This window comes from Pinus tabuliformis, chromosome J (assembly GCF_031772625.1).
Source record: "Pinus tabuliformis cultivar Carrire ecotype Pingquan chromosome J, CPIR1, whole genome shotgun sequence".
Classification (NCBI taxonomy): Eukaryota; Viridiplantae; Streptophyta; class Pinopsida; order Pinales; family Pinaceae; genus Pinus; species Pinus tabuliformis.
The window spans coordinates 709744534-709764932 of NC_142295.1; the positions used below are offsets into that span (position 1 = coordinate 709744534).

The 20399-nt window shown below is 38.9% G+C and overlaps 1 pseudogene; it reads left to right on the top strand.

Moving 5' to 3' along the window:
• Nucleotides 1-20399, top strand: part of LOC149228755 (calcium-transporting ATPase 5, plasma membrane-type-like) — a 396645-nt pseudogene that overhangs the window by 328664 nt on the left and 47582 nt on the right.

Consider the following 20399-nt stretch of genomic DNA (forward strand, 5'->3'; position numbering starts at 1 on the left):
TTTGGCCTCTATTGACATTTTTCTTTTTGGTCATTTAGGAAACCTCGAGATCTTTAATTTTTTAGCCTCTAAGCCCATTAGAATAAACAATTAATTCCTTTAGGTCCCAAACCCACTGATTTAGGTCCAAAACCCCAATTTTGGGTAAATTTCCCAACCAATTACTTTTGGTGGGTATCCTTCTCTTTGAAATACGTTCCGAGCTACCCAAAATTCCAACAGAAGGGATCTCATTTAATACCCATAACCAAATTTTCCCTTTTATCTGACCTGAAGGAAGAATAGTAGCTATGCGAAGTCAATTCTCTATTTGTTTTTCAAAAGGCTTCATATATTACTTCAAAGGACAAATAAGTACATTTAGGGAATTTCAAGTTTGGTATGCTTTAATTTTGTGTTTATTCATTTTCTACATTTATGGTAATGTTTCTTACACTCATACAAGCTTACAGATACTAGAATTTGATTGAATGAAAAACAAGCCAATATTGGTCTTGCAATGGGTATCTCTGGAACAGAAGTTGCCAAGGAAAGCTCTGATGTAATTATCTTGGATGACAACTTTGCTTCAGTGATAAAGGCAAATTTGTACATATTTTCGTTACAGTTGATAGCATGAGTGAATCAAAAGATTTTATGAAGTGACTCACTAGATTCTGTCATTAGTTAATGCTTTATCACAATAGACAACATTTATATTTTAATTATGAAGAAAATTTTGCTGCTAGTAAAGTTTTCTTCCAGTCTGTTGGTAGATCCCTAAATTTAACATGTTTTTTCTGTTCTAATTGATAGATGATGTGATGGGGACGTGCAGTTTATGCAAACATTCAAAAGTTCATACAATTTCAGTTAACAGTTAATGTTGCAGCTTTAGCAATCAATTTTGTGGCAGCAGTGTCCAGCGGTAGTGTGCCTCTACAAACAGTACAGGTATAGATGAATAATCTAACGTTCATGGCACACGCCATTGTAGAAATTGATTTATTTTAGACTGACTTACAAAGGCATAATACTACTCTTCTACTAGATCTTTTCAGTTGATATCATTTGTTGATATCTTGATTCGCTGTAAAATGATATAACAGATGTTGTGGTTAAACTTGATCATGGACACACTAGGAGCACTTGCACTTGCAACTGAACCTCCAACAGATGATCTCATGCACAAACCTTCAGTCGGTCTGAGGTATATGAAGTTAAAATCTCAAGAGTAAAATGAAGTTATCTCAAAATTTAAGGTTTACTTTGAAAGTTACCTTTCAGTCAAAGAAGAACTCCTATGATAACACTATTGTGGATGGAACAGAGATCCTCTTGTCACGGACATAATGTGGCGAAACATTCTTGGACAGGTATTTCCTTTGTTTTAGGATTCTTGTTGGCATTAGTTCTGAAAGTAATGATTGGTGCTTTGTTTTTTGCTCATTCAAAATTGTAAAGTTGAGTTATGGATGGAAATTGAAGTTGAATTGCTAATTATAAAGATCTAGGGGAGAACTTATTAAGTTATCCACGACTTTAGTTACTAGTAAATGGTATAATGTTTTTCCTTGATAAAAGGGATGAAGCAAGAAGGATGTGCATGTACTTTAGATCCATCTGGAAGAAAAATATTCTTTATTACTAGGACTAATGAATTATTGGACTATATGAAGAGCATTAAATGCCTTCAAAGATAAAATTGAGGATAGAATATTGTCAAATCCATGTTATAATGTACAAGTATGGATGTAGATCAACGATGGTAGTTTAAACAAGTGAAATAAAGGACATCATGCTTTCTCCTATCAGACTAGAAAAGGCAAGAAAAAGCTAAAAGCTACATGTTGTCAGCCTAGGCCCTAAACCATACAATGATGCAACCAAACAATCCCCCAGGCACCATGTCTTCACACTAGTTGACTATGTTATGGATAACAGATTTGGCAAGGTAACAGATAACAAGGAAAAAACCCGAGGGAAACATGGAGAGGCTGTCCTATGTCATCATAGTAACACTCTCCCTCTGTTTAGGTTGCCTTTTTTCCAACTCAAGAGGGATTTCCTAAACTTTAGGATTGCTAAAGCTTAAGCAAGAAGAGCTCAAGGTGAAAAGAAGAGGGGCTTTAACAAAATAAATGTTGTAATATGTGAAAATGAAAAATGATTGATAGATCAAGCCTGGTGTCTATTCATTGGGCATGGATTCAAGGTATCAAACGATAAGTGATACTCTTACATATGATTAAAGCATAAAATAGCTAAAATTAACAAATCTACAATCGTCCTTAATTTGCTAATATGAAATGTGAAATATCCTTGAAGGGTCCATCAAGGAGAACCTCTAATGATATTTTGGGGCTGCGCTTATGTGAAAATGAAAAATGTTTGATAGATCAAGCCTGGTGTCAATTCATTGGGCATGGATTCAAAGTATCAAACTATAAGTGATACTCTTACATATGATTAAAGCATAAAATAGCTAAAATGAACAAATCTACAATCGTCCTTAATTTGCTAATACGAAATGTGAAATATCCTTGAAGGATCCATCAAGGAGAAGCTCTAATGATATTTTACGGGTCCGCTTTTCAAATGGAAAAGACAAATCGAGAATTTGATCCTCACAGTGGCATTTCCATCAAATAAGCATCAAAGATATTGAAAGGGAAGTCAACCTCCATCAAGACATTTCTAAATTTGCAACAACTCAAATTTAAGAAGATAGATACAATCTTAGCCTGACATATACATCTCATATGAGAGAAACTTTTGTGCTTGAATTACCCTCAAGATGTTCAACTAAGCTATAGAGGAAAAGTGCCCAAATCCAACACTCCTCTTAAAGGAAGATATCTATTGTTTAAATAGAGTTGATATCTACATCCTTACAATAAAAAGTTGATTATTTTTCTATATCCATTAGTATTCCAAGGAATAATAATAAAATACCGGCCTGAGCGAATACCCTACAGAGAATAGTGATGAATTATTGAGATCCACTTTCTGGTGCGGGAAGAAACAATAAAGTATGCTATATAACTCATATGAGTTATTCCTTAGGCCATATAACTACTAAATGGTGGTTGACCATGTCAACAAGTAGTGACAACCTTCAATTGTCGACAAACCAAACATCTCCACCCATGGATATTTGTGAGATTCCCACTTAGCATTATCGTTAAGTGAAATATCAATTTTGGTCAATTTTGTCTTAATTCATGTTTGCACTTAGGAAATGTGGGTTTAGAGGCCCCACATTGATTTTTGATTGAAGAAAGCCACAAACATTAGAGATGGAAGGGAAATATCGAGCCACTAGTTGAGCATGGGGGCCACCCATGGAGAATTGCGGCCCACATGGGAAGTGTGAATGCATTGGAGGAAATTTGATGGGAGGAAATCGAGTTGGGCCCACATGAGCACATTGGAGGCTTTTTGACAAAAGGAAGGAAAGGCGCTCATTTTGGGCATTCATTCATCTTTGAGAAAAATTGTCTTTGACATAGAACGCTTGAGCTCAAGCCAAGTCTGTGTTGATTTATGTTAGCATTGGATGTGATCTAAGTCTCAAAATTTGCAGGGAGGCTTGGACACATGCTTTCCACAATACCCATAAATTGTTTTGGGAAATTCCACTCGGAGACAGTTTTATTAAAATAATTAATTGTTTTTAATGGGTGCCTAAGTCTAAACTTAGGAAATTAAAATAATTAAGGGGTATTAATCTAACTGTGGGTGAAACTTCTAGAAGAAGACAAGGATCAAGCCAAAATGATCTGAGCCATTGATTAGGATCTAGTTTGAGTCGTTGGTTCTCAACAAAAGGATTATAAGAGGAGGCTTGATGGGCATTTGAAGACACAATGAGTGGAGATCAGAAGATCGAATTTCTGAAGCACAGTAGTTGTCGAAAAAGGAATTCGAAGTGATTTTTTTTAGTGAGGGGCAGCGATAGTATCCCAAGGGAAGTTTTTCCTGGGCCAAAGAGTACAAGGCAGAGAGGGCAGAACGACGTCCAGAGAGGTTGACGTTGGGCCACGCAAAGCTACACTATGGCAGCGCAGAGCCTGAGAGGGAGATCGAATTCTTGCTGAGGAAATCAAGTTTCAGAAGACAGGAGCCAAGGTGTGAGACCAGGAGGCTAAGAGCTGAAGTTTCCAGCCAACAAAGGATCAAAAGGAGGGGCAACGCAGTCCCAACAGAGATGACACAAAGACTGCATGGGGTTGACGTAGTTCTGCGCAGAGGCTTATGGAGAAGGGACGCAGAGGTTCATTTCCAGCGAGATCAGAGTCAATTCTTCTAGTGATAGGGTGAGACCATCTCACTATTTGTTTTGTCTAGTTTCTCTCCATATCGGATATCCAGTTGGCCGTCCAATGAATTGTACTCAGAATTACTACTGCTTAATAATAAAACCCTTAGTTGTTGCGTAGGTTTTCCCACATTGGGTTTTTCCTAGGACTTTTGTCCAAAAACAACAGTGTAATGTGTTGTGTATTTCTTTGTCATGTTCCTTCCCAATCGGATTTGTAACAGGTTTTGGTCTCTCCACAATTTTGTATAAAATTTTGATAAGTAAAGGACCCAAGCTATTTTCACTTAGGGACTTAGGAGAAATGAAAGTTGGATTAATTTGCTAGTGGAAGGTGGGGCCCACCCACATGGGAAAACGCATTGGGCACTTGCGCAATTCGAATTTCCTCGGAGGGGAAATCATATGGTTTGTGGAGGGGCCCACATGGGGGGAAAAGGAGGCCTACGAAGTTATAAGAAGGAAGAGTTGCTCAATTGAGCATTCATACTTGCACATCGAACTTACTTGTATGTTTGCTCGAGATGCTTAGCCGAGTCAACTGGCTGTTTAGCCACGAGTCGCTCAGGCGGGAGATTCAACCTTACGTTCGGGGGACTACTAGTGCCACCCTAGGAAGGCATTTTCAGATTACCGTGAGGAGCACTGGGGAAGATTCATAGCCATTACACTCAACCCACAGACCAGCAGAGCATATTCTGGACCACGCAGAGAGGGGAACATGCAGTTGTGATCAAGGGTTCATCCGAGAAGCACTTGTCCGTGAAACTTCGAAAGTTGTAGTACATTAGAAGATCAGCCTTTGGGAGGAGTTTTGGAGTAGGTGGGTGCAACATTTGGGCAATTCGAAATTTAGCGATGGAGGACTGTGCAGAGGGCCAGACTGGGCTCACGTGGAGGGAGAGAACCACAACATCGAGACTAGATTGGAGAAGGGTGGAAATTTATAATGGATAGGATATCAGTGATTTGGAGCAAATTTGGAGAGACTTCCCAGCACATTTCAGATAGGCTGAGTTTGCCAGCTTGAGGATGAGGACGAGCTCCTTGGGGGTTGACTTTCAGGGGTCTGAATCAAGCCAAACCCTTCCTGGGTTTTGGTGGGTTTTGGTTGAGGATCCGAGAGCTGAAGTTTCACAATTTTCTGAGCAAGGGAAGCAGTTGTTCCAGCATATACTTTCCAGCAGACGTTTGCTCGAGCTGCTTAGTCGAGTCAATTGGTTGTTTAGCCACAAGTCTCTAAGGCGAGAGATTCAACCTTACCTTTGAGGGACTACGAGTGCCACCCTAGGAAGGCATTTTCATATTACCGTGAGGAGCACCGAGGAAGATTCATAGCCATTACACCCAGCCCACAGACCAATAGAGCGTATTTCTGGACCACGCAGAGAGGGAAACATGCAGTTGTGATTAGGGGTTCATATGGCCAACACATGCTGGAGAAACTTGGAGAGTTGGAGTACATCAGGAGATCAGCCTTTGGGAGGAGTTTTGGAGCAGGTGGGTGCAGCATTTGGGCAATTTGAAATTCAACCTCTGAGGACTGAGCGGAGGGCTAGACTGGGCTCATGTGGGTATTGAGGGAGAGAGCCACAGCACCAAGACTAGATTGGAGAAGGGTGGAAATTCATAAGGGATAGGATCTCAGTGATTTGGATCAGATTTGGAGAGCTTTCCCAGCACATTTCAGACAGGATGAGTTTTCCAATTTGAGGAGGACGGGCTCCTTGGGGGTCGACTTTCAAGGGTCTGAACCAGGCCAAACCCTTCCTAGGTTTTGGTGGGTTTTGGTTGAGGATCCGGGAGTTGAAGTTTCACAATTTTCTGAGCAAGGGAAGCAGTGGTTCCAACACATCCTTTCCAACAGACAACGTAGTTTCTGGGCAACATGGATCACTTCTGGAGCAGCAGTTGGGCAGCCCTCAGATCATCATTTGCTCACTTGGGTTTTGTCACGCTTGTCCTTGGAGACAAGCCCAGGTGCACCATTCCATTCACTGTTGTATTTGCCCCATGATTATTTAACAAAATGGCTCAGAAGTTCTCTATTTCCAGCATTTTCATGCGTGTTTAGTGATTGCATCTCATTTCTGGATGTTGGTTTGTTTGTTTGCTTTTTTAATCACTGATTTTCCTAGTTAGGAACATTACAGTTGTATCAGAGCCCAGATCTTGGCTCATTCGTGGGGAGCTTCTCCTATGAGAGAAGGGGACCAGCAGAATATTACATACAAGAGGCAGAGGTACCGAAGCAGAGAAAGAGAGTTGGAGATCACTCCAAACACTGAGGATAGGGGAAAGGCAGTAGTAGTAGAGGAAGACATGGGAGAGCCCAAGAGCAGGGAGGAGATGGCCTTTGATAGCCTCTTGAAGGCTCTGAATGATCTAGCAAAGGGGCAGAAGGAAATTTTAGAGGAGATCAAAATGCAGAAACGGAAAAGAACCACTCGTAGGGGATTCCTATTTTGGGAGACTTCGGGGGCCTCTCAACAATTCGACCATCCTTCACCCGCAGCACAACCTCCATCAGCGAGTGGGCCAACTCGAGCTACACTGCCCTCTTTCGTGCCTTTGGCAAAGGCTGAACCAGCAAGGGCTGAAGACCCTTCACAGATGGGAGAACACTTCAGGGAATGGCAGTCCATGGGTGCAGACTTCAGGGAAGCACTCTCTTTCAGAGATTTCTGCAAGATCAAGCAAAATGAGAAGAGCAAGGATTATTGAGGACAGGGCACGCAGAGCTATGAGTTATAGAGGATGTACTTCCCTACGTACGATGGCACTGCCAAGTGCATTGCGCGGGCCTGGGTTGAGAAGATGGACACTTATTTCCAGCTTAACCGGATGCCAGAGCTGGAAGCCATCAAGATGGCCACGCTGCACGTGGAGGGGAAAGCCCACGACTGGTGGTTTCATAGATTGGCTACCTTGGAGCATGCCAATGTGACTTCATATGAGGATTTCACCAGGCGAGTGGTGGAGCGCTCTGACCAGAGGGATCCGAAGGCTCACTTCAGGGAGCTAACCCAACTCTGACAAGCAGGCAACCCAAAACCGTACATATCGGAGTTCTTGAGAGTCTCAGTGATGGGCCCAGACCTATCAAATGCTCGAAGGGTATACACCTTGTTGTCGCACAGATTGTCACGACAACACTTAGACCGGGGGCTGTCACCCTAATCCCCGATCTCTCCATTTAAGCTTGTCTCCCGCGGCTAAGGGGGGTAGACCCTATGGGACAATGGATGACCAACTGTGGACCAGTTGGGTTGGGAGACACGAGGGGAAACAAGCACTTAATTGATTTTATTAAGTTAATAGATCAGTGCCTTAAGGAGCTAATGATTAAATGATTATTTATTGAATATTGCAGAAATATAAACCATGTAGAACAATCATTTATCATCAAATAACCCAAGGGATGTAAGATTTTCAACAAATGCACAATGCCTTTAAATGATCCAGCAATTAAACTTCAAGAAAAATTAAATGCTTTAAATGATCATAAAAATTAAATGCTGACTAGTTACCACTTTCATATAGCCAACTTGTAAATAAACATTTTAAGTGCGTTTAGCTATAGAAAAATGGACCACAAAAAATGAATTTTCAATTTTTTTTTTATTAAGCTTTTTCAAAATATTTTTTAATTTTTAATTTTTTTGTTTTGTTTGCAAGTGCTGGAGCAGCGTGGAAGGAATCCGCAGGAAGTAATGCTGAAGAAAAATGCAGAAATGGAGCTGTGAAGAGACAGGGATTTGATTTGCAGTAGAGTGAGAGGAGCTTTAAATATTTTCCAGAAATCTTGACAAAATTTTTTAACTCGCTCTCCTTCAGATTTCTTGAAACCCTCATAAAAAAAAATTTAGATCTGAAAATGAATGATTTTAAAACCCTTGGAATCCAAGATTGCTGGTTGATATTTTTGGAAAGCAATTTTAAATGAAACCCCAGCAAACATATAGCATAAAAAAATTTTGAAACCTTTTGTCAAAATGAAATCCCAGGCAGCAAACAAATAACCTGGAAAAACCCTCGAATTTCTTCAAAGAAAACCTGCAAATTCTCCATTAAATTTTAAATTGCTTTGCATTCAGATTTTTTTTTTTTTTTAGATCCTGTTGCTGCAGATTTGCCTGCTGAAAACCCCACAAAAATTTTCCAGACCTGTAACCTGGAATGGCAAAACAAAATACCCAAAAACAATATGTGCAAGGAAAAAAAAAAAATAAAACCCTTCAAACCAGCTACGAATTTACAGTGTTTACAGATCTAAGGCTCTTTAGCATCCAGATTTGTCAATAATCAACAGTTATATTTTCAGAATTTCAATTTTAATGTGAGGTACTTCAAAAGACCCTGCATGCATTCATAAAAAATTTCAGATGATAAGCCCGGGATTGAAACTGGCTGGGCTCTTTCAGAAAACACAATCCGGGAGTTGGCTGGTTCAGCCGAGAACTTCCCCTAACGCCCGGTAAACTCAAAACTAAGATTTCATGCACAGCTTAAAATCAACCATTAACATAGAGGGAGAAAACAATAGCGAAACCCAGATCAAATGGATATACTTGCCATTATATTTCAGAATCTAAACTATCATTCAAACCCTAGAGATCAGACAAGATACCTGTGCCTAGATTAATCTTCATCAAGCTAAAATCAATAGCTGAAAATAAAATTATGCAGAAAAATAAATCATCTTACAGCATTTTCAGAAGAGTAACACTAGCAAGATTTTTAACCCCAAAGTCTTTCTTTATTGCACAAAAAATGACTACAAGAGAGCTTTCTTTAGCACCAGACTTTCAGATCTAAACCGATCTCAAATGACCCCTAGCACCCTATTTAAAGGAAAATTTTCTAATGGCTAGTTCGAGTGATCCATGTCAAAATGATCTCGACCGTCGATGAGGATCAAGATATCTTTTAATCTCATCCATTGAAATTTTAATAAATTAAAAATTAAAATTTTGCATTTGTTTTCTCAAAATTTCGACTTATTTTATTATTTTATTTTACTTCACTACTTCATTATTTTATTATTTTTTTAATTTTTATTTTTATTTATTTTTTAATTTTATTTTATTATTATTATTATTATTTTTTAATTAAAAATTTTATTATTATTATTATTTTTATTTATTTATTTTTAATTTTTTATATTTTTTAAATTATTTATATCTTATAATTTTTATTTTGTTTTTTATCTTTTCAATTTTTTTAATTTTTAATTTTTAATTTATTTTTAAATGGATCCTCGAACTTAGCCTTTGGAAAAATCACCTAAGATCTAAGACTTAGGACTCATGAGGGGATTAAAACATTTTCTAACCCTCAAGACACTTTACATCATGACTTTTACAATTTTACATCTTAAGGAGGAAAACCCATTTGACATAGACCCTCATAAACCACCCAGTTTTGTGACACAACTATAATCTAGCAGATTAACACACTAGGATTCTCCTAAGATTCTAATGACAAAATTCGTTCCGACTTTGGGGTTAGGCTAAAGGAAAACTCTGCCGATCATGGATCGGTGAGACAAAAAACCTTCCAGAACGTAGATTATCACTAGGAAATTAGGTCCACCTAGGCAATTTACATACATGACTCATATCTGCTAAGATTATTTACAATTCACATATGCAGACTGGGTTTACAACATAATATGATCGAGTCGACGATAACTGTCGAATGGCACGGACATGTCGATCAAGCGCTATCCCTTTTTGCGAAGAAGAGGGGGTGTACTGCTATGGGTAGTTGACACGTAGTGGTCAACATCTGGCTCTACTTGGGGACACGTTGCTGCACTGTAGGAATGTTAGAATCCAGAATCTGCATCCACGCAACACACAACAAAAATAAGTAGCGTCCATTAAAAAATCATCATATAACATTAAGCACATGAAAGATATAAGCTCTTCATTTATTAACCAGTCTAACAACATAAAAAAGTAAATCTAATCCTAAAACAGAAATGGAAATGCTGAAAAAACAAGGAGTAAGGTTAGAAATATAGGGGATGCCCCATGGCATCAAATGTGTTCAATATAGTGTATACTGAGCATTTGCCTGCTTTCAGGCAAATCTGTCGGCTGTTTCTCGGATGTGCCATGTCCAATTCTGCATACGGTAGGACTTTTCCCTATCCGAAAATCAAGCTGCTCGCGGCCGTCTGATGCATCAAATCTTCTTCTCATTTTCTTTCTCTTGCGCTTTTTCTTTGTGGCATGCTGTATTACTAATGACGTGGAACTTTTTGTTTCAGAGCTCTTAGATGAAGTATGTAAGATATGTGTGACATGTCTTTCTTCATCTTGCATCTGATCTTTTATCGTTTTTAATTTTATCTGGATCACCTTCAATTAACCACCTTTCAATTGAACCAATGACCTCCTCATAATAAGATGGAGCTTGTTGCAGCAAATGAGAAGCCTCCTGATCTATTGATGTTTTCTGGTTTCTTTCATCCTTAATCCGTTGTTGAAATTTATGTACCTGTATTGTAATGACATTTATCTGGCTAGAGTATTCAACTTTCATAGCACTGATTTCCCTGGCATGATCTTCTTCCATGGTCAATAACCTTTTCTGAAGACATATCTGATTAGCTTCCATATCTTTTATTACTTTATTGTCTTTTTCCTTTATGGTCATCAAGCAATGCTGCATAGAGTTTATCTCTTCCTTATGATTTGCTTGTATGGTAGCCAACTGATTATTATGATTGAATGTCATGATAGTCATTTCTTCATCCATAGTTAATAACTTGTTTTGCATAGAATTAATTTCCCTATCATGATTAGCTTTCATGGTCACCATATTTTCCTCTAAGCCTGATAACTTGCTTTGCATAAAACAAATTTTTGTGTCATGATTAATCTTCATGGCCTCAATTTCCTTAGTATGCTGATTTTGCATGATCTCCATCTCCCTATTACGTTTTTCCAGGTGGGTGCATAAAGTTCTCACATCATTGATGTAATTAGTTTGATTGGTCTCCATATTTTTTACCAGCAACATTAGTTCTTGTATAATTTGCCTTTGATCTTCCTTTTCATTGTCATTTGTCCCTGCTTTTCCACTATCATGGATTTGATCTGCAATGGTACAAGTGGATGGCACATTCTGATCTTGAAATCTTTTGTCTACAGCTGGACCTTTTATAAGATTACTTTCTTTCTTTTGCACAATTTTAGAGGCACAAGGCGAGCTGTTTAGATCACCATATCTATCTTTAAAAGCATCGACAATGTCTTGTAAAGAAGTGAAGGAATCTTCAGGACAACTATTAAACCAATTCAAAGCATCATCTTCTAAAGAAATGACAAATAGACGCATTTTGACATCTTCATGATTATACTGAGGAGACCTGCAATACATGATCATTATATGAGTAAACCAGCCTAGATGCTTTTTAACAACGACTGAATCACCACCCGAAAACACAGGTAATTTAGAAATGGCCACCTCCGGAATATCATGGCAAACATTAAAATGACATGGTTTAAACGAATAATCCATGATGAATAATAAGGGATCAAATGGATGACAGAAAGAGATCTCTGCTCAAGAAAATTAATAAATGAAACTAGTGGAGTCGCCACTTGAACAATGAGTCAAATTCTAGGATCCAAAAAGTAACCAGCAAGCTGATATGAGAGAGGCTTCTTGTCTGGGAAAATAAATGAAAAGAAATGGAGTCACCACCCAAACAAGAAACGAACTAAAAAGAAGTTGTTGATATGACGAAAGATAAGGTGATGAAAGAGATCCAAATGATGCCAAAAAATGTCGAATCTGCCAGCTCAAATGAGAGATGAGAAAGATGAAAGAATGATGAGAAATGAGAAGATGAATGTCGTTGAAACACCAGGAACATAAAAACTCTTTCCCCGGCAACGGCGACAAAAAATGTTGGCGTTGCCAGCTCAAATGAATGATAGAAAGATGCTCGATGAATGATAAAAAGTCGTTGAAAAAACCGAGAATAAAGTATCCCCGGCAACGGCGCCAAAAAATGTTGTCGCACAGATTGTCACGACAACACTTAGACCGGGGGCTGTCACCCTGATCCCCGATCTCTCCGTTTAAGCCTGTCTCCCGCGGCTAAGGGGGGTGGACCCTATGGGACAATGGATGACCAACTGTGGACCAGTTGGGTTGGGAGACACGAGGGGAAACAAGCACTTAATTGATTTTATTAAGTTAATAGACCAGTGCCTTAAGGAGCTAATGATTAAATGATTATTTATTGAATATTGCAGAAATATATACCATGTAGAACAATCATTTATCATCAAATAACCCAAGGGATGTAAGATTTTCAACAAATGCACAACGCCTTTAAATGATCCAGCAATTAAACTTCAAGAAAAATTAAATGCTTTAAATGATCATAAAATTTAAATGCTGACCAGCTACCACTTTCATATAACCAACTTGTAAATAAACATTTCAAGTGCGTTTAGCTATAGAAAAATGGACCACAATGAATTTTCAATTTTTTTTTATTAAGCTTTTTCAAAATATTTTTTAATTTTTTTAATTTTTTAATTTTTTTGTTTTGTTTGCAAGTGCTGGAGCAGCGTGGAAGGAATCCGCAGGAAGTAATGCTGAAGAGAAATGCAGAAATGGAGCTGTGAAGAGACAGGGATTTGATTTGCAGTAGAGTGAGGAGCTTTAAATATTTTCCACAAATCTTGACAAAAATTTTTAACTCGCTCTCCTTCAAATTTCTTGAAACCCTCATAAAAAAAATTTAGATCTGAAAATGAATGATTTTAAAACCCTTGGAATGCAAGATTGCTGGTTGATATTTTTGGAAAGCAATTTTAAATGAAACCCCAGCAAACATATAGCATAAAAAAATTTTGAAACCTTTTGTCAAAATGAAATCCCAGGCAGCAAACAGATAACCTGGAAAAACCCTCGAATTTCTTCAAAGAAAACCTGCAAATTCTTCATTAAATTTTAAATTGCTCTGCATTCAGATTTTTTTTTTTTTTAGATCCTGTTGCTGCAGATTTGCCTGCTGAAAACCCCACAAAAATTTTCCAGATTTGTAACCTGCAATGGCAAAACAAAATACCCAAAAAAAATATGTGCAAGGAAAAAAAAAATAAAACCCTTCAAACCAGCTACGAATTTACAGTGTTTACAGATCTAAGGCTCTTTCGCAGCCAGATTTGTCAATAATCTACAGTGATATTTTCAGAATTTCAATTTTAATGTGAGGTACTTCAGAAGACCCTGCATGCATTCATAAAAAATTTCAGATGATAAGCCCGGGATTGAAACTGGCTGGGCTCTTTCAGAAAACAGAATCTGGGAGTTGGCTGGTTCAACCGAGAACTTCCCCTACGCCCGGTAAACTCAAAACTAAGATTTCCTGCACAGCTTAAAATCAACCATTAACATTAGAGGGAGAAAACAATAGTGAAACCCAGATCAAATGAAGATACCTGCCATTACATTTCAGAATCTAAACTATCATTCAAACCCTAGAGATCAGACAAGATACCTGTGCCTAGATCAATCTTCATCAAGCTAAAATCAATAGCTGAAAATAAAATTACGCAGAAAAATAAATCATCTTACAGCATTTTCAGAAGAGTAACACCAGCAAGATTTTTAACCTCAAAGTCTTTCTTTATTGCACAAAAAATGACTACAAGAGAGCTTTCTTTAGCACCAGACTTTCAAATCTAAACCGATCTCAAATGACCCCTAGCACCCTATTTAAAGGAAAATTTCCCAACGGCTAGTTCGAGTCATCCATGTCAAAATGATCTCGACCGTCGATGAGGATTAAGATATATTTTAATCTCATCCGTCGAAATTTTAATAAATTAAAAATTTAAATGTTGCATTTGTTTTCTCAAAATTTCGACTTATTTTATTATTTTATTTTACTTCATTATTTTATTATTTTTTTAATTTTTATTTATTTATTTATTTTTTAATTTTATTTTATTATATTTTTTTATTATTATTATTTTTTTTTAATTAAATTTTTTATTATTATTATTTTTATTTATTTATTTTTAATTTTTTATATTTTTAAAATTATTTATATCTTATATTTTTTATTTTGTTTTTTATCTTTTCAATTTTTTTAATTTTTAACTTTTAATTTATTTTCAAATGGATCCTCGTACTTAGCCTTTGGAAAAATCACCTAGGACCTAGGACTTAGGACTCATGAGGGGATTAAAACATTTTCTAACCCTCAAGACACTTTACATCATGACTTTTACAATTTTACATCTTAAGGAGGAAAACCCCTTTGACATAGACCCTCATAAACCACCGAGTTCTGCGACACAACTATAATCTAGCAGATTAACACACTAGGATTCTCCTAAGATTCTAATGACAAAATTCATTCCGGGTTTGGGGTTAGGCTAAAGGAAAACTCTGCCGATCATGGATCAGTGGGACAAAAAACCTTCCGGAACATAGATTATCACTAGGAAATTAGGTCCACCTAGGCAATTTACATACATGACTCATATCTGCTAAGATTATTTACAATTCACACATGCAGACTGGGTTTACAACATAATATGATCAAGTCGACGATAACTGTCGAATGGCACGGACATGTCGATCAAGCGCTATCCCTTTTTGCGAAGAAGAGGGGGTGTACTGCTATGGGTAGTTGACACGTAGTGGTCAACACACCTTCATAGAGGGCTTACTCGAGCCCCTGCTCGGACTAGTGAAGTCACGCAGACCCTCCACGTTGCAGGAAGCAATTATGTGTGCCAGAGATTTATAGGGGGCCATCCCGAAAACACGAGCACCCTTTCCTGCTCGTACTCCCTTCCCTTAGAAGGGGAATGATACAAGACCCCCACCTCAGAGAACCACCCAGGGACGAGGGCAGCTGGATGATGAAACACGAAAGGACCTCAGGGGGAGGAAGTTGCGCTTTACTTGTTAGGAGCCTTGGGCACCAGACCATCGATGCACAGCTGGCAAAGCACATTACATTGAAGTCTTCTCAGATAATGACCAGGAGGACGAGGTAGAGCAGGAGTATGGTATGGGAGACAGTGAGAGTCCAGCAGAGACGGGACCACCACCACCTCCCCCACTGGGGGGGCATCCTTTGCCCCCCATCCGGGGGAGTCCTTGGCTCTTTATGCGGGGTCCCCAAATTTCCGACATTGAGGATCAGAGGCTCGATACAGGGGCAACGGATGTCGATCTTAGTTGACAGTGGGGCTACCCACAACTTCAGATGCCCAGCTGGTTCAGAGGAGGGGCCTCACCACGACCGAGTTTGAGGGCTTTTCAGTCTTAGTGTCGGGTGACCGTACCATGCAGTGCACTCGGCATGTTCCCGCTTTGACGGTGGCCATGGGGAACTACTCCATGACAAACCATTTCTTTGTGGTCGATATGCCAGACACCAACGTGGTGATGGGTGTCCAGTGGTTGTACTCACTTGGGCGAGTTACCACAGATTGGAAGAAACTGGAGATGGAGTTCACCGACCCAGATGGCAAATCGGTGGTTCTCAGAGGCATGCATTCGTACCCAAAAATATGTTGATTTGGAGTAGCATCAGATGTTCTCTAAGCCTCAAAATTTTGTTGGGAGGCTTGGGCACATGTATTCCAAAGAACCCAGAAAGCGTTTTGGGAAATTCCACCCAGAAGTGATATTATTAAAATAATTAATATTTTTAATAGGGTTCCTAAGTCTAAACTTAGGAAAATTAAAATATTAATGGGTATTAATCTAATCATGGGTGAAACTTCTAGAAAAAGCCACGGATCAAGACAAAATGATCTAAGCCTTTGATTAAGATGTAATCTAGGCCGTTGGTTGTCCAATAGGAAGATATAAGAAGAGGCTTGAAGGTCATTTGGAAAACACATAGATAGATTGAGAAAATCAATTTTCTGAAGTGAGAAGTTCTTAGGAGGAAAAATCGATTGAGGAGGTCTCTTGCAGTTGAGGGGCAGGGATAGCAGCTTCCAAAGAGAGAGATTCTCAACCATAGATACATCAGCAGAGAGAGACAGCGAGTGATCCAGAAGCCTTGATGCAGGGCTAGAAGGGCCACGCAGAAGCAGTGCAGAGTGAGAGAGAGAAAGTCAAAAGTCAGAGCAAAGGGTCAATTTCAATAGCCGGAAGTCGGGGTGTGAGACTGGGAGGCTAAGAGCAATGACTTTGGGCTATTGATCGATTCCCCAATTGGGTGCCACAGTGCCTGAAAGGGTTGATGCTGGGACAGCATAGAGGCAGCGCAGGGCCTGCCAGGGGCACCTCATCTGGAAGCCGGAACAGCTGGGAATTTTTCTCAGTGACTGTGTGAGGTAAAATTCACAAATCTTCTTCCAGTATTTCTCTCTATAACTGAATAACCCTATGAGGTATTCAGTGATGTATTCAGATTTTGCTACTGCTTAATAATAATAAACCCTCAGAGTTGCTACACCGGTTTTCCCTCATTGGGTTTTAACAGGGACTTTCGTCCAAAAATAATTGTGTCCTATGTGTTTCTATTTTCCTTGCTCACTTTCTATGTTTCAGAATCATATTTAATTGGTGTAGGCTGCTTCAGTAATTTACTTCAATGTTTCAAGAAGAAATCTAAAATAAGCTTGCAATGTAATTTACAATCTAGGTGAAGTAGATTCAGTTGGTTGCAGTAGGATTCTTGAGATTTTTAAATCTAGGAATTTTCACATGGTATAGGAGTTGTTGATGTGAAACAGGGAAGAGCAGATCTAGCACTGAAGCAAGGGCCAACTTGCTGTAGCAAGCAACAGTTCAAATCCCTTGAGGGATTGCGCAGTTCTAGCCAGGAGGGCTATATTTTTGTGGGTGTCTCTCTTTGAGCAAGCCGACAAAGAGGTAAGACTACCGGATTGAGAATTTGCCAAGGCAAAGGGAGCTATGAGAGCCACACAGAGCTAGAGGGACGCAGTTTTATGCACGCTGAGTGTTGGACAGAAACATCGTCAGAAGGAAGAAGTAGATCGCATAGTGAGAGAATACTTCCTCAGTGATTTCTTTCTGAGGAAATTAGTATTTCTCATTTGCTGAGCAGCAAAGGAGCGACAACTTACTAGCTCCATCAGGGAGTGTGTAAGGCAGGGAGTTGTTCGACATTTTTTTCAGAAGATATGGCAGCTAGTGCCTGGAGGGATCATGACAGGTTGGACGGGGCTTCCAACTATTCCATTTAGAAGGCTAGAATGACTTTCCTTCTATATGAGCATGCCCCCAAGACGTATGTTGATAATGTGGTAGTTGTCCCCGCAAATGCAGATCCGCTAAAGAAGTACAAAGCTGAGATGGCTACGGTGAAGAGGATGATCCTGGATGGAGTGAAGGATCATGTGGTGTGCCACGTTGCTAGCAAAGGGACTGCTAAGGAGGTGTGGGATGTCTTGGCCACATTGTATCAAGGATTTTCCGAGCAGTGGAAGATGTACTTAGAGCAGAAGCTGAGATCTGCTCAGATGCAGAAGGGAGAACATGTGGATTCATTCCTCACAAAACTGAAGGAGACCCGTGATGAGTTGTTAGCTGCGAGACATACACCTCAGGATTCGGAGTTACTAAGACTAGCTCTAATTTCCATCTCGAATGAGTGGAAAATCCTTGTCCTGAGTATCCTGGGCAGAGCAGCATTGCCAAATTGGGACAAGATGTGGGCAGCTTTGAAACAAGAAGAGCTGAGGAGAGACCTGCTCAAGGTCAAACTTGATGGGAGTAGCAGCAGCCGTGGGTTTAAGCCCAAAGAGGAGGAGGAGGATAACGTAGCCCTTGCATCAAAGGGACAGTAGGGGCAATAGAGACGTAAGAAGGACGCCTCCAAGGTGAAGTGCTTCAGATGTGGCGAGATGGGCCACTATGCATCCCAGTGTCATTTGAAGAAAAAGGACAAAGAAGAGAAGCATGATCCTAAGGTTGCAGCCGCAAAGATCGAACAGGAGGAGGAGTTCGCCATGACAACTAAGCTACCTCCAGGAGGGAAATGGGATGATATAGAACTGTAGTTCGATAGAGCTACAGATGGGCAAGATCCTTGAGGAGCCCACCTCTTGGATCATCACCTTGCTACAGGAGCCCATGATCAGTAGTAGCGGGATAGTGGAGTTTCAGTTGGTGCCATGGAGTGTTGATTCGACAGATGCAGTGGTTAGTAGCGCCAAAATGTGAACAACACAGAGTAGAGAGGCAGCAGTGCGTGGAGGCACAGTGCAGAGCCTCAACAACACAATGGCTTCACAAGAGAGTGTGGTGTTGACCCTGCTGCCTACACCTACCTACAAGTCAGTGAGAAAAGCCTTCAACCCCACAAGGTGTGGTTGGTGGCAGGGAACTCAAAGAAAGGGCTGTCACACTAATGCCGACTCTCTCTGTTTGAGCTATCTCCTAAGTTAGCTAAGGGGGGTGGTCCCTAATGAAAAGTTAATTTAAAAAGGATGTGAGTTTCTAGGAGAATTGTTAGAGTTAAATAGATTATATCTTTAAGATTTATAAGCAAAAAATTGATATGAGCAATAACCATCATAAGATAAGCATCAAATACATAATCAACCAGTGCCTTCCAAGTATTTGCTCTTTAAGAAATGGAATTGTATTTTGCTTCAAATGAAGTGAAATGCTTTCAAATGGAAAGCCAAAATAAACCTGAAAAGTGAAACACTAAATTGTTATAAATGCTTTCAAGATGAATAAGTCTACAAATCAAAGCATGGAAACTATCTTGCTCAAAATGATACAAAAATAACTCAAATGTTAGACCAAGATGACAACAAAGTATGTTACAAAAATAATCTACAAGAAGCTAGACCAAAGAGAATGAGCAAGCTCTCTTCTTTGACTAGCCATGACTTAGCTCTTTGAAATAGCCAAATATTGATAAATGAAGTACACTACGTAAAAAATAATTTTTTCCAAGTTTGATATTTTGATGCAAGAAATAAAAGCTTTAAGAAACTTGAAAGAATCCCTACAAGACACAAATAAGATATAGATGAGACTTTGGAATTCTAAACATGTGGGTTCTCCTTGAATATTTTTCAAGAATGGGTTGATTCCTCCGAGAATTTTCCCTCACTCTTGAAAAGATTGATCAAATAATGATTCATCTACAAAACTTCACCACAAATCGTTAAATTGACATGAAATTAAATAAATGCAGTGGAAAGAATTCCTAGAGATACATTTATTATCTACTAAAATATTTCTTTTCCTAAAGCAAATAATTAATTCTTATGCTAATATGAGATAGTTGCATACTAACATAACTTGAAACAAGCAGGAAAGAAATAATGACATGAGGAAATAAATAGAAGCATAATAACAAGTCAAGAATTTACCACACATGCAAGGAGAAGAACAACATCATGCTTTACCCCAAAGACTGTTGTATTATATTACAAGTAGTGAATACAATCCCGCAGAGTCTCCTCAAGCACAATAGCTCGTATTACCTAATACCATATGAGAGTCCATGGCTCTATTATATAGAGAGTTGGGAGCAAATCCCAATGAAGAATGACAATGACAAATGGCATTGGAGCCAATCCCAATGTAGAAGTGATTAAACAAGTGGCATGAGGTGACAGTCCCAAAGAGAAATTTGAATTTGTTGAATGGAGCTCCAATGCCAAGTGTAAAAATCGAATTCCGACAAGTGGACATCATTTTCTTCTTCCCTTATGTGCCAAATTTGAATTCTATGATGAAATGACAAGTGTATATGGGTGGTAACCCATATGGGGACAATTTCCCACAAAAATCTCCACTAAATATTCTCCCAAATCCTCCCAAATGTTCATTAACTTCCCAAATTCGAATTTCCAAGTAAGCGGCTTTCTCCTTTAATGCCAAAAATTTGGTTTTATTTGAGCACATGTCCTTTCCTTGATTTTAGGAGTCCACATCGCCTTGGGACTTCACTTTAACTCCTCCATAATTTTCCACCTCATTTCAACAACATTTAGCATGTGTGGATATTTATTTTTCTCCATATATTTAATTTCTGGCTTAATTAATTGCCAAATTTCTCACTAAACTTAGGAAAAATGGGTTTTGAGGGTTCAAAACACATGTT